Genomic DNA, 14,950 nt, shown 5'->3' with positions numbered 1-14,950 from the left:
TTGGGCTTTCTCAAGGCTAGAACTCTACCACTTGAGCCACAGCACCATTTCCGATTTTTCTAAGAATATGGTACTGAGGAATCGAACCTGATTATTAGTGTGTGCTAGACAAGCACTCTACACTTGACTAAACTCCGTGCCCCAAACATCTTTAAATTATTTTTAATTCATTACTATCTTAGCAAGTACTATTGATTTAAAGAGATTGCAATTAGCCTACCTCAGAAACTAAAATACTCATACAATTTATTTATTATACTGTCAACAAGACAATACAGATATTAACATATTCTGATTTGTATCCAAAATTATAGTCCATGATTGTTGATTAAGCAAAGGGAGGTTTTCATTTGTAAAACTTTTCACTAAAGCAAATAAAAAATGGATTTCCTAGGTAAAATATGAACTACTACCAAGTTAACAGTGAGAAATTATACCCATAGGGGGAAAAATAGCTTGGAATGTGACATAAGCTCTAATGTTGTATCTATTAATTTGTGACAGATTGGAAGTATTTTAATGTCTACAAGTACTTGAAGCCTTAAAAATATTTAACTGATTTCATAGACTCTAAATATTTCAGTACTGGAATAATCCATAAAAACAATAAATCATCCCTAAGGTGTAATCTTTGCCTTATTGTAGGAAAGATAGTTCAGATTAAACCTGGAAAATTTATGAACTCATGTCATTTTAAAAGTACATTTAAGAAATTATGGAGCATGTAAATAATTAATGTAATTTTAAAAGATAAAATACAAAAAGTTAAGATTTCCCTTATGTAGTGGAAAACATGAAAATGATAAAATGTAGCACTTTGCCTTGGTTTTGAAGAATGATAGATATTTGGAGAAGTGTTGCACAAAATATTAAAAATTGCTTTACCCAAAGTACTGAATTTTGCATTTACAAGCATTTAAGATGGAAATTTTGATATTTTTATTATTTGTATATTTAGCCTGTCAATTTACTTCTTATTTGTATATTATCAATAATATAATGCATGGTATAGCCTGTCCTGGAAATGTTTGTGACCAAATGTGTTTGAAAAACCAGAGTATTTTAGGTGTTTGATATATTTACATATAAATGTTGACATAACTTTGTAGTCATTGAGGTCCTTCTCAGACATCTGGGAGGGGGGTGAAGTGGCAAAGGAGCTCACGAATAATCCCAGCAACATAGACTCCGGAAATCAGATTCTAGGTGCAGATCTAACTTTATTTTTAAAAAACATGTTCGCTTAAATACAGATCATGCAATGACTACCACCTCATATCAGCAGCAAATAGGGACCTTTCTGATGCAATCATCAGCCAATGGTGTCCTGAAATAAGCCCCACTTACTGGGACTTTCTGGGAGCTCCTGCTCAAGGCGGAAGCGGCCAGGGCCCTCTGGTTCCAGACTGCCCACATCACTGAGTGTGCCCAGGAGTTTATGTGCCTTTTGGCACAGTCACTGAAGCACAGGTAGCAACCTTGGCTTCTACACCACCAGGTAGGAGGCCCCACAGTTCCCCTTTTTCTTTATTTGTGGACAATCAGGATGGGGCCTAAATGGTACCAACTTAGCAAAAGCAAACATGGGTCCTGCTGCTGTGGAAATGAGCTTGGTGGGCCAAAGGGGACTAATCAAACCATGCCTGATACCAGGAGGCATCTTGCTGTCTGTCTAGCTACCTCTCTGATTTGCCTCCTCAATTGGGCCATCAAGTCTCTAATTGTTCTCCTAGGGTGGCTCAAAGGCCTCCTTGTTGGAGGAGGAGATCGAGGCCCCGTCAACTTTGAAGGGTCATCTCTACAAGGGAATTGAGGGAGTCATGGTCCCATGCCTGAGGAGGTCCAATTTCGGACCTCTAATATAAGGTCCAGTTCCCATGCCAGAGCAGACATAAATTGAGGTAGCCTTGAGGTGAGTGTGGAGGCAGCATCCATCAGGCAGAGCAGCCATTCAGGGTGGTTTCTCCGTCTGTTCCAAGGCTGTCCTCCAAGTGGTCCTCAGAAGTGGTTTCCTACATCAGGCTCATCTACTGTAGCACTTCTTGCATTGGTTCCCTTGTGTGGGGGCGTATATTCTGCTCCATCCTGAAAGACACAAGAAAACCCTTACCCCATTGTTAACAGAGAGGCCAGCTCCTATCAGGTGTTGGTAGTCAGGTCCTTCCATTGGACAAGGGGCAAGGGGGTGGGTGAGGTAGCATGGTGCCCCAATGCTTATAAGTGGGGGAAATTCCTTTGGAGTAAAAATTTAAAAGGTTTAGTGCAAATAAAACATCAAGGAGGCCTCATGCCATAGGTATCTGTATCCCCCCTTTTATATTTGTTTTTTAAGAGGTCCTAGGGGCAAGAGAGGGCTAGCTAAAGTCCCAGGAGTGAAATCTGAGCAAAGATCCATCTTCTGTAACTTCTTCAAGCTGATTCAGGAGCACTGCCTGCATACTTGACCAGGGACCCTAAAAACTTAGCCTATTTTACAGATTGATAGGCACACACCCTCAGGTGCTCTGGTTGCTGGGTGCTGGATGCTCAGAGTTGGATAAATCTGCTGCCCCACGCATTTGTCTACAGGGGCAAAGTGGCTAGCGTCAGTGGTCGGTCACTTATCTATGGGTGCCACAGCCATTGTGGGCAAGGCCATGCCTTTATCTACAGGAGTGGCAGAGTACTCTCCCAGACAGGCCCTAGTCATGGATATGATCACCAGGACTGAGGTGGCCAAACACCAGAGGCAACTGAAAGTGGCAGCCACAATGGGGAACAAAGATGGAGGCAAGTCATCAGTTTGCTCCACTTTCTGACCCTGCCAGGCTACCCTCTCCCAGGTGGACTCATCCCATATCTGGCCTGCAAGCCTCCTTGGGCAGAGGGATAGAATCATTTCATAAAATTGCTCAAGCTTTCCATCAGAAAAGTGCCTGCTCTCCAAGATCCCTTTAAGAAAGCAAATCTGCCCCATTTGCAAGGAAATGGAAAGACTTGGAAAAAATCATATTAAGTGAGGTAAGCCAGACTCAAAGGAACATAGGCTCAATGGTTTCATTTGTCATAATCAGTAGAAACCTTGGGCTTACAATAGAGCAAAACCTAGACACATAAGGCCATATAGTATGTCCTAAATGAAAGGACCTCCAGGATACATAAACAAAAACCACATAATGAGTGATTGTTGTCCTTAATGTACTATGTTATCTCTCATCTCTTTTGCTGTCCCTTGGTTATCTCATATTGTTACAATATTTCGCCCTGTTATCTGATATATTGTATATATATATATATATATATATATTTGGTTATTTGAAATAGGATAGGGAAGGGGGAAAACAAGATGAGGAGCAGGGGTGGGGGGAGGGAAATGGGGACCAAGACATGAGAAAGGGTATCAGTGTTTGTGAAATAATGCACCTTCTATCTGGTGAATATAATGTAACCGTTCTACGAATTACAATAAAAAATATATGGAAAAAAAGAAAGAAAGCAAATCTGACTCTCCTTTCGTTGAGAGTTCACATTCCCGATAATTGCTTGAAGAGGTCCACTTACCTGCTAGTCGTGCCCCACGTTGGGGCACCAGTTGTAGTCGTCGGGGTCCTTCTTGGACATCTGGGAGGTGAGTGAAGTGGCAATGGAGCCCACAAATAATTCCTGAAACACAGACTCCAGAGACCAGACTCCAGGTGCAGATCTAACTTTATTTTAAAAAACGTGCTCACTTAAATACAGATCATGCATTGGCCACTATCTCATACCAGGAGCCAATAGGGACCTTTCTGATGCAGGCCAATGGTGTTCTGAGAAACACCCCACTTACTGGAATTTTCTGGGAGCTCCTGATGGAAGTTGCAGCAGCCAAGGCCCTCTGGTTCCGGACTGCCCACATCACTGAATGTGCCCAGGAGCGCATGTGCCTTTTGGCACAGAGTCACGGAAGCACAGATAGCAACCTGTACTTCTACACCACCAGCTAGGAGGCCTCACATAACTTGTGAATAGGATTTAACTCTATCCCTAACATGAACTTCCTTTGTGTTTCATATACACCTCTTATATAGAGCCTAATGGCAATTCTGGTGAGTCTATTCTTTGGCTGTAACGCATAACATGAGTCCAGGTGTAGAATTCCCAATTGTAATGTTATGATGGTGTCAAAGTTTTGAATTTGCAGCGTTTGGGATAAGATTTTTGTGGTAGAGTTAATGATCAAAAAAATTGGGCGGGATTTGGGATGATATCAGGTATTTACTTTAGCATTTCTCAAGCTGTTTTATACTCTTACATAATAGATATCAAAGTTATTATATGTATTAGCAAAACTGAGAACAAAGAAGATTGTTACTTGATACCAGCTTGGGAAAAACCCTAGCATGTCTTTTCTCATTTGAGTCAAATATCTGAAAAAAATTCAAAGAATAATATATGGAACAAGAACAATCATGAAAAATTACCATTTTGAAGGTATATTTTTGTACCAATGTTGGTGGCTTACACCTGTAATCCCAAATAAACTACCAGAAAATAGGAAGTGGCTCTGTGGCTCAAAATGGTAAAGCAGTAGCCTTCAGTTGAAGAGTTCAAGGACAGCACTCATGCCCACACTTCAAGCCCCACGACCAATAAAAAATAAGGTGTATTTATTCAACTATTGTAAAGGATATATGTCTCCCAAGTCTGTGTTGATAGTAATAGCATTAAAATATCATAGCATTCCCACTTAATATCAATTCGTCTTTTCCAAAGACAAGGAAATACAAATTAAAAGCATAAATTACCAAATCACCAAGATTCTTAAAATGCTGTAGTTATTTTAAATAATTTCATATTTTTATACAGGAGATACCTTAAAACATCTACTTTTTACCTAAGCAATGAAAATATTTACCTTTATTATAAGAATTATATTAAAATTTTTATTATGAGTAATTACTGATTTATGGAATTTATTTTTCTAAGATTAAAAATATTCTAGAGATCGTTAACTGCTATTTACAAATAACTTAGGTAAATATTTTTTTCAGATGAAGTTCCATTCCACTTTTAGGAAGTGATTATAAAAATAAACCTGAATTTATATCTTCTCAAGAAAGATGTCAAACCCAATGGATTTTCAGCTGAATTCTATAACTCCTTCAAAGAAAAACTTTCATCAATACTCCTCAAATTTTGCAGTGAAAGAAATAGGAATAGATTACCACCAAATTCATTCTGACAAGTCAGTATTACATACTCATCCCAAAACCTGATAGAGACCAAAAGAAAACTATAGACACATTTATAGGAAAGGGAACTATAGACACCTCTCTTCGATGAGCATTCCTGTCAAACTTTTCAGTAAAATTTTGACCACAAAGGGAGGGAATACGGCAGAGGTGAAGCTGTATTTTTACTGTGCTCTCACACAGAAAGCAATTTTAACATTCTTGTGAAAGTTCATGGCCAAAGAATTAAACCAAGTGATCATACAGAGACTTCGGTCAGAGAGGCAAAGTTTAGGCAAACTACTTCAGAAGATAGATTTGACCACACAGCAGCAGCAGCAGAGGCAGTGTCTGGCATCAGTGGCTGCTGTACCCCAGAGCACTAGTGCCAGGACAAAGATGCTTGAGCCTAAGCACTCAGAACTTCACTTACCTGCAGATTAGAATCGGTGACTATGAGCAGACATAATCATCCTGCTGGCTATAAACAGACACAGATGTCAGATGGTCTCAAAAATCAAGGGAAAGCATGAGTACCCAAAAAACACATTCTCATTCTTTGTCATAGAACATCATGGGAGGCCAGTGTCTCCCCCACCAATGGAGGACAGCATTAGCTTGGATACAGGCATAGAACCTGCCAGACCAGTTAGAAGGCAACTCAAACCTGAGAAGGGTGATTCCAGTGCCATTTTTTTATAACAAGGGAAAGGAATCTGACATGTATCAACTCTGCTCCACGAAAAGTTCCTTGCCCTGGAGGAAGAAACACTTCCTAGGGCCCAGCAGGCTTTCTCACATAGTAAACAGAGCCAGTGGAGGTCCTGCCCCTCCACCACTCTCAGTTGATCCAGCCCCAGGAGTCTAATAACAATAAAGGCTCCAGATTAGGTCAGAGAGTCTTAGAAGCCAGGAACTCTGGGAAAAAGCTCTGATTCCAGATAGAATACAATCCCACCCACATTTAAGATTCAGAAAAAAGTCAACTTCCTCCTGTGGAACACACAAAGCACATTGCCCTGCCAGGAAATTAGACTGTCAGAAGATCCTAAATGTCTAAGGCAGAATTTTTTCTGCCACTCAAACAAACTGATTGGAAAACCACCTATGCCAAAGGAATATTGATTATGACAAGGAAATCAGAGACTCCATCAAGAGACTAGATACTGGAAATGGGGGAGACACAAGATTCTCCAGTAAACTGAAGAATTATTTTTTAAGTTTTACTAATTTTTTGCTATTTTTATTTTTCCCCTTTTTTATTCACCCCACTTTTATTTCCTTTGGCTTTAAATCTTCGTTCTCTTCACTTCTAGAAACATAACTGACAGGGACAAATAGGCTTTCCACTTTATTGGGTACATATTTAATTCAGACTAGTGTTGTTTTGATTCCTCAGTCTCATGTATTTCAACTTTAGTGTTTTTATTTTATTATTAAATCATTATATTCACATAATTTAAAGGAATTTTATTATGGGTTTCTCTATATATGTTTCTCCCCCCTTTTGTGATTTATGTTTCTTTATCTTCCCTTTACACCTATCCTTCCCTACATTCCTTTACCCTTATCTTTTCCTCTTGCCTTTCATTATACCTTTCTATTTCTGGTCCTCTGCTTCTAATTGGATTTCCTTAGGTCTTGATGTATAATTGTTTGCTGTTTACCCATACTGTACCTTTATTCATTGTGAAACCTTTCTGTCTAGACTGACTTATCTCTCATAGAGAACAAGTTGGTTTTTGCCTTGAAACTCTGTTCAGATTGGTATTCGATCTGCCACAAAAATAGAGAGAAAGAGTGAAAATCCCTGTCTAAGATTGTGAATATGTAAAGGTTATGTGGGTATAGAGCTCTAGAACAGATTTTATCTTAAAATTGTTATTTTTCATAGTATTAGAATTGGTCTCACTTCCAAATGAACACAACAAGCCTTAGCACTTCAAGAAAAATGGCTTGTCAAGGAACTTTATCTCCCACACAAAATAAACAGGCAACACTGCAGTCAATGAAAAACTTAGAGGAGAGTCCTCAATATGCTCTACAATGGGTACTGGTAAGCATGATTAATGGAAATGATTAAAAACATGATTAAGGCTATATGTGAGCCCAATCAAAGATTAATAGATGAATTCATGGAATTTACAAACAGAAAGGTAAATGGATTCTAACAAAAGTCCAATGAAATAACTAATCAGCTAAAATTTAAAAGAGCGATCCCTCAAAACCAAATCAAGGAGAACAAGAAGTCCATGCAAAATCCAAAACAAGAGATGGAAGCCTTCAAAAATGACCAGCTAGAAGGAAGGGAGATTTAAAAAAAAAAGTAGAAAATACTGATTTCAGGTTAGAAAATACAGAATATGGAATCTCCAGAATTAAAGATAGTTTAGATATTATAGACAAAGACCAGAAAATTATTAAAAACCAAATTGTAAAAATCTGACAGATTGCTTCAGGATCTCTAAGATACAATTAGAAAGCCTAATTTAAGGTTAATCAGCATTGAAGGGGGCCTGGAGAAGGAAGGTAATGGAATAGGGAATACATTTAATGGAATCATTGCTGAAAAATTCCAAAATAGTAAAAAGGGCAGGTCCATCCAGATACAAGAAGCTTTTAGAACCCAAATAGGCCAGACCAGAACAGACATCACAATGCTACCTTGTAATACACATAGGATTAATAGAGACCAAGGAAAGGATCCTTAAAGCTGTGAGGGAGAAGAGAATGATCACCTAGAAAGGAAAAATAGTAAGAATAACCATATATTTCTCGGCCAAGAGCACATAAAAAAGGAGACCCTGGAAGGATGGCCTAAAGACAAATAACTGACTACCAAACAAGAATATTGTACACAGCTAAAGCTCTCTTTCATAGCTAAGGGAAAAATAAAAACCATCCATAGCAAGGGAAAATTGAATGAGTATATATTGATCAAACTAGTATTACACATTGAAAACTAACATGGAAACAATATTAACAGAGAAATAGCATATATACAGAATATCATATAATTGTAGTAAGAATTGACAAGACACAATCTCTACCAAAATAGATAAAATGGCAGGAACTGACAAACACCTTTCAATATAACTCTCAATGTTGATGAGTTTAACTCTCCAATTAAACAGCATAGACTGACTAGTTGAATCAAGATGCAACATTCGTCTTTCTGTTGTCTTCAAGAGACATGTCTCATTGACAAAAAGCAAACATTCTGAAAATCAAATGCTGGAATAAAATCTATTAAGCAAATTGCCTCCATAAATAAGCTGAAGTCACCAGCCTTAGAGTTGATACAATAGACTTAAAATTAAAAGTAGTGAGAGGAGACAGAGAAGGTTATTACTAATAGAGGATCTCTTCTTCAGGAGGATAAAAGCATTCTAAATATGTCTGCAGTAAGTGCATAGCATACAACTTTGTGGGGCCTGCTAGCTGGTGGCTTTGAGATTGCTCTCTGCACTTCTGTGACCCTGTGCCTTCAGGCACATACACCACTGGGAATGCCCAATGATGTAGGGGGGGGGGTCAAGAACCTGAGGGCCCTAGCTGCTTTGGCCTGGAGGAGGAGCTCCCAGAAACTCCCAGTAAGTGAGGCATGTCTCGGGACACCAATGGATAATGATTGCATCAGGAAGATCCATATTTGCTGCTGGCATAAGCTGGCAACCATTGCATGATCTGTATGTAAGCAACCATGTTTTTCAATAAAGTTAGATCTGCACCTTTAGTCTGGTCTCTGGAGTCTGTGTTCCCAGGATTATTTGTGGGCTTGCCACTTTACCCTCCTCCCAAAAAGTTCCTTTGGAACACAGGAAATGGAATACTCAGGAACATTTATAGCTATGAGTACCTACATCAACAAATTGAAGAAATCGCAAAAGGACAAGTTAAAACAAAGTAATTAGGAATGAACTTACTCAATGAAGTGAAGTAAGTTCTAGGATGACAATTTTAAAAACCTAAAAGAGGAAATTAAAGCAGAATTAAGAAGTGAAAAAGCCTCCAAACTCCTAGATTGGGAGGATTAGCATCATGAGCAAAGCAATCCGGGGGCCAGGAGTTTGGCCTAGAGGTAGAGTACTTGCCTAGCATGCATGAAGACCTGGGTTTGATTCCACAATACCACATACATAGAAAAAAAAGCCAGAAGTTGTGCTGAGGATCAAGTGGTAGAGTTCTAGCCTTGAGAAAATCCAAAGACAGTGCTCAGGCCCTGAGCTGAAGCCCAGGATTGGCAAAAAAAATCAATCCTGCCAAAGGCTATGTGAAAATCTAATATTCCATCAATATTCCAACTTCATTTCCTAATGCAGCACATCACACTTAAAAGTTTCTGAATGGCAAAAGTAATAGGTAACAAGCTAAACAGGGCAACAGAAAGTAAGCAGATTTTTAACCAGCTACGAAGAAAAAAGGGGTCTAATATACAAAATACACTTGCAATTCAAAAAATTACCCCTCCCCCCAATCAACACTCATAGAAACAATAGCCCAATTAATAAATGGACTAATAACTTAGAAACTTCACAGAGACGTGAGAAATGCCAATAGATACATAAAGAAATGTTCAACACATTAGGCCATAAAGGAAAGACAAAATAGCTCTGAGATTCTGCCTCACTCAGCATGTCCAATATCAAGAAAACTAATAACAAAAGTTAGAATCAATGTGGCTGTTGGCGGAAATGTAAATGTCTTCAGTCACTTTGGAAGGTAGAATGGAAGTTCCTCAAAAATTAAACATAGAGCTACCTTATGACCCAGAAAGTTTGCTCTTGGACATTTATTTAATAAAGCAACACAAAGCCAAACTAAACCTACTAGTACAACTTGTTCATTGCAGCTTAGTTAACATAGTCAAGATATCAAATCCACACAGATGGCCCTCAATAGATGAATGGATTATGAAAATGTTTTTATATACACGATGAAATTCTACTCATTCTTCAGCAAAAACAGTATTTATACTATTTGGGATGGAATGGAAAGACTTGGAGGAAATTATATTAAATGAAGTTAAGTCAACCCTAGAGAAACATATGTTGCAGTTTCCCTCATTTTTGGTAGCTGAACTGTGCCTCTAAATCTAAAAGTGAATACCCTGTGTGGTAGGCAAGAGGTTACAAATGTATTAACTAAAGCAGACCCTATGGAGAGGGAAAATAGTGAAATTCTTAACTAAGTGGAAGACCAACAAAGTACCAGGAAATGCATACTTGCAACAAGGAAGGGTGGAGTCAAGGGAAAAAGAAGAAAGAATGAAGGTGTAAAGGGAAAGACTTCAGACAAGAATTTGTTGTATACACCACAGAATAGAGAAATACAAGGGAAGGGATGAGTTAGAAGGGTTGAAGATATTGAAGTTGGGCCATACATTAGGATTCATTATACACATCCACTACAATTTTATGGTTTGTTTTCTGAAGCTTAGAACTGAGAGCCTCGTGCCAAGCAATCCCCAAGCTCTGAGCCCTCTAGCTTTATACATATATATATGTGTATATATGTATATATACACATATATGTATATATATACACATATACGCATATATATATGTGTGTGTGTGTGTTTTAACTTAATTTAATTTTATGGTAAAGCTGATATACAGATGGCATACAGTCACATAAGTGTGATACTGAGTACATTTATTTTTATTCATGTCCTTTTTAAATTTTAATTTTATTGTCAAGGTGATGTACTCAGGTGTTACAGTTATATATGCAAAACAGTAAGGATATTTCCTGTTGACACTGCATTTTATTTTTGAACCCTCAGTATTGTGTGTTTCTTTATCTGAATTAGAGAAGGGAAGGAATATAACAAATGGTGAGGCAAAGGACAAAGGGCAAACCAATGCAACTGCAATACTCAAGACAATATGTTAGAAATTAACTTTACAACTTGGAGGGGGTTAAGGGGGAAAGAAAGTGGGAGAATAATGGTGGAAAAGGGTAACAATGTTTGACAAGAAACAACTAGCTACATTTTTAAATGTTAAAAAAAGTTGATACATGTTCTAAAGTTAAGTAAGGGAAGGTGTGCAGTATGAGGCATTGGCATTGGTGAGAATGTTGAAAGGGGGTGACCTGACCAAGATTTTCTTTATATATTGTTTGGATGAATGGCAACTCCTTTGTACACCTACTAAAGATGATTAAATAATATTTGAAAAGTAGTTGTCAGTTTTTTTTCAGTCATGGGACTTGAACTATGGGTCTGGGCATTTTCCTACCCCTTGAGCCACAGCCCCACTTCTGGTTTTCTGCTGGTTAATTGAAGAGTCTTACAGACTTTTGTACCCGAGCTGGCTGTGAACTGTGATCCTGAGCTCTCAGCCTCCTGAGTAGTTAGGATTACAGGTGTGAGCCACAAACCCAGCAGGTATTACTTAAATAAACCTAAAAGAGAGGTATTAGGTCATTTCTGTCTCAGTTATTTAGGATGTTTTCAGTTGGTTGTAATGTTAGTTGTAATTCAAGAGAAAAATACACTGTGATTTTGATTTTTCTAATCAGAATATGTGTGTGTGCGTGTGTGTGTGTGTGTGTGTGTGTGTGTGTGTGTGTGTGTTCGCCAGAAACATAGCACTTATTGTTAAAATATTTGCAGAGGAAAACATGTCTATGTCTTTGGGCTATATTTATAAGACTGCTCTTTTGGGGCAATACAATTCAGAGTAGGAAAGGAAAGTTATGTTTCTTCGAATCACAGTAGGCCTTAATTTTTCTAGAAAGAATTGCCAGGGATGAGCATGTTTAAACCCATCCTATAGCATTTAGACAAGAACTTTACAGCAGCATGTGGCAATGGTTTGAATATCATAGAAACACATTGAAAGGATTGCTCTTAGCACATCTGTATTAATCAAAAGTGTGCTGAATTTTTCAATTTTACTAAAAAAAATAGTATTCAGTGATGTGCTTTCTTTCAAGCATGAACAAAGCCTCTTTCATCTCAGTCAAGGAAAGTAGAATTAGTGTATGAGGGCTTGGAAAAGAAATGACTTTAAGGCATTTCACAAGCTCATAAATCTGGAAGTGACCTTGAAAGGTCAACTGAACTATATACATTTAGACCACACCTAAAACAATCCTGAAGCGATGAGATTCTGTCCAGAGAAATAAGCTCTGAAATTCTTTGGCAGTAGAAGCTAAATGAATTGTGCAATCTTTCTTGCCAAGAATAATCTTTCTGTTTGAGCTAGATCTAAGATTTCTACTTGCAAAACTAATGAAAATTTCATGTGATACATGCTATCACAAGAATGAAGAATTAATTTTCCTTAAAATTACTTATGTACTAATATATGTATTACATATTAACCACTTTGTATCATATCAAGGAAAAATTATTAAAATATAAGATTGCACTTTTTTGTTAAGAGAAATCTTTAATTAAAACAACCCCATTCTTTCCTTAATTTTGTTTAATGTTTGGCTCTATTTTGTGTCTGGCTTGTATAGCAAGTCTGTCTTACTGCCTCCTTTCATTCATTATTTCATACTTTCTTAAATGAGGATACTTTAGTTTGTATTACTGTTGTAAAGTAAATAATATATAATTCATTTGACCATTATTTTGGATAGATTTATAGATTTATCACAGTGAATGTCTTTCTTCAAGCCAATTTTCAATTTTAGGGTACAGTAATGGGGTCCTAGTCTACTTTTCTAATGGAGAGAATAATTGTTATGCTATTGAACATTTTCTGAGTAAGTTTTGTTTCATGGAGTAGTTGTGCATGTTCTCACCAAATTGGAAGACAATTGCATGTAAGCCTAAAATGCAAAAAAGTCCTCAAATTTCAGATCATTGCTATACTTTAGCATTTAGCTTCAATTTTACCACTAGTGTTTAAAAGTCAACAATAGATATCTGTTTCCTTGTATCAATAAAAAATGAATGTTTAAAAAGAAGTCATATATTAAGGAAAGTAACTACTGTGCATAACGTGATTTGCGTGTAACTCGGTCTGACATGAGGTGAAAGGAGAGAGTCTGAGACTACCTGTGGAATATGTTGGGTTTAGTTTCAGCACTTGAAGATATATTTAGAGGTATTCATTTGGAAAGACACCATAATTTTAAGTTAACCTGCATACTGTTAATGGGTTTTGTGTTTAAATAAAGAGAAAAAATTTGAAAAAAGTTACATAAACCTATTACTTGCTATTTCCTTCTTCGTGTAAAAGAAAAGGTCCAAAAATAAAAATTAGATAGGTATTTGCATTGTATTTTTATCAACTGGTCTTTGAACTCAGGAGCACTTTCTTCCTGGCACTCTACCACTTGAACCATACCATCATTCTGGCTTTTTTTCTGGGGATTTTGTTGTAGACACTGTTGCTCAGTCTGTCTTTGACGTGTGCTCATCAGGATTTCATCTTCCTAAATACCTATTATTAAATTTTTGATTAAGTGTTGTTCAGCATATCTCTGGATATTCTTTATGAATGATAACTTATCTATGATATAAAAACTGAGTTTATACATGTGTGAATATTTCACTATTAAAAATGGGTGACTGTACATTACCAAGAATGAAAGTAAAGTCATCACATGACAGTTTGGGTAATAACACTTAGAAAGCTTTTCTAAAATAAAACAATATTATAGTTATATCTACTTCAATATTGGAAATCATTATTAAATATTTACTATTATATAGCCATCTCTTGACCATGAAGACTGTCTGAGATCTCCCCTCACATGATATCGTTGTTTAGATTTGGTCAGTCTCTCATAGAACATTTGGTGGTATTAGCATATAACATAAGATTCATCCCTCAATGTATCATAAATAATATCTACATTATTTTGTATTAATGTAGAGCATATACCAAAGTAAGTGCTTGTTATATGGAACTTTGGGGGTAATAGTGACTTAAATAGCTTGGATGCAGAGATAGGATTCTTAGGATTTGAAATCACTTGAGTTAAATGTTAGCAAGAACCTGTCTCAAAAAGCAAGGCAACATTGGCAGAGGTAGAGAAACTGCCACTGTGGGGTGCCCGGCCCCTCCTGCGCGGTGGCGGGACCTGGAGGCGAGCGTCCCCCTTTCACTGTGGGGCCGCCTACGGTGCTGGTGGCTGCATGACTCAGGGATATCTGCTGCATGACGGGATGATGGCCGGCATCCATTTTGGGGAATGCTGCCATTGTTAGCGGAAGCCTGATCTCTGCGTGGCCGGATGCATGAAGGGTGCATGACTGGAGCGTGTGAAGCTGTGATTGGAGGGTCTGAGAGAGCTGGCATGAGTTGATTGGCCCACTGCCTGTATATAGCCTCAGGAGAGGAGGAAGGGGGAGGAGAGGCCTCAGAGAGGAGAGGAGAAGAAGAATAAAGGATCCTGCTTAAGCTAGCATTGTGTCGCGCATCTTCCTTGCGGAACAGGGATAGCGCGTGATATGCCATATCTTTGGAGTTATTCAGAACAGGTTAATCCAATGAAAATAATTAAATCTTAAAAAGAAGTGGTTAATGTTTTTATTATCAAATTTGAGATCACTCTTAATTATGTAAATAGAGATTTGCAGCCAATTGTGGAATAAGTACTGACGTACTCGATGAAATTCAGGAAACAGATATGATTATGTGAATAGTCCACATGCTGATTTCATATGAGCATGTAAGTGGACTCAGATATCAACAAAATCTTTGAAATTCTAAAAAAAAATCTGTATAGATGTATATTAACTAAGTAGATCTGCTTTCCTACTAATACCTATTATTTCAATATCAATATTT

This window comes from Megascapheus bottae, chromosome X, assembly GCF_031878675.1.
Source record: "Megascapheus bottae isolate mThoBot1 chromosome X, mThoBot2.hap1, whole genome shotgun sequence".
NCBI lineage: Eukaryota > Metazoa > Chordata > Mammalia > Rodentia > Geomyidae > Megascapheus > Megascapheus bottae.
This window is presented reverse-complemented; position numbering follows the sequence as displayed.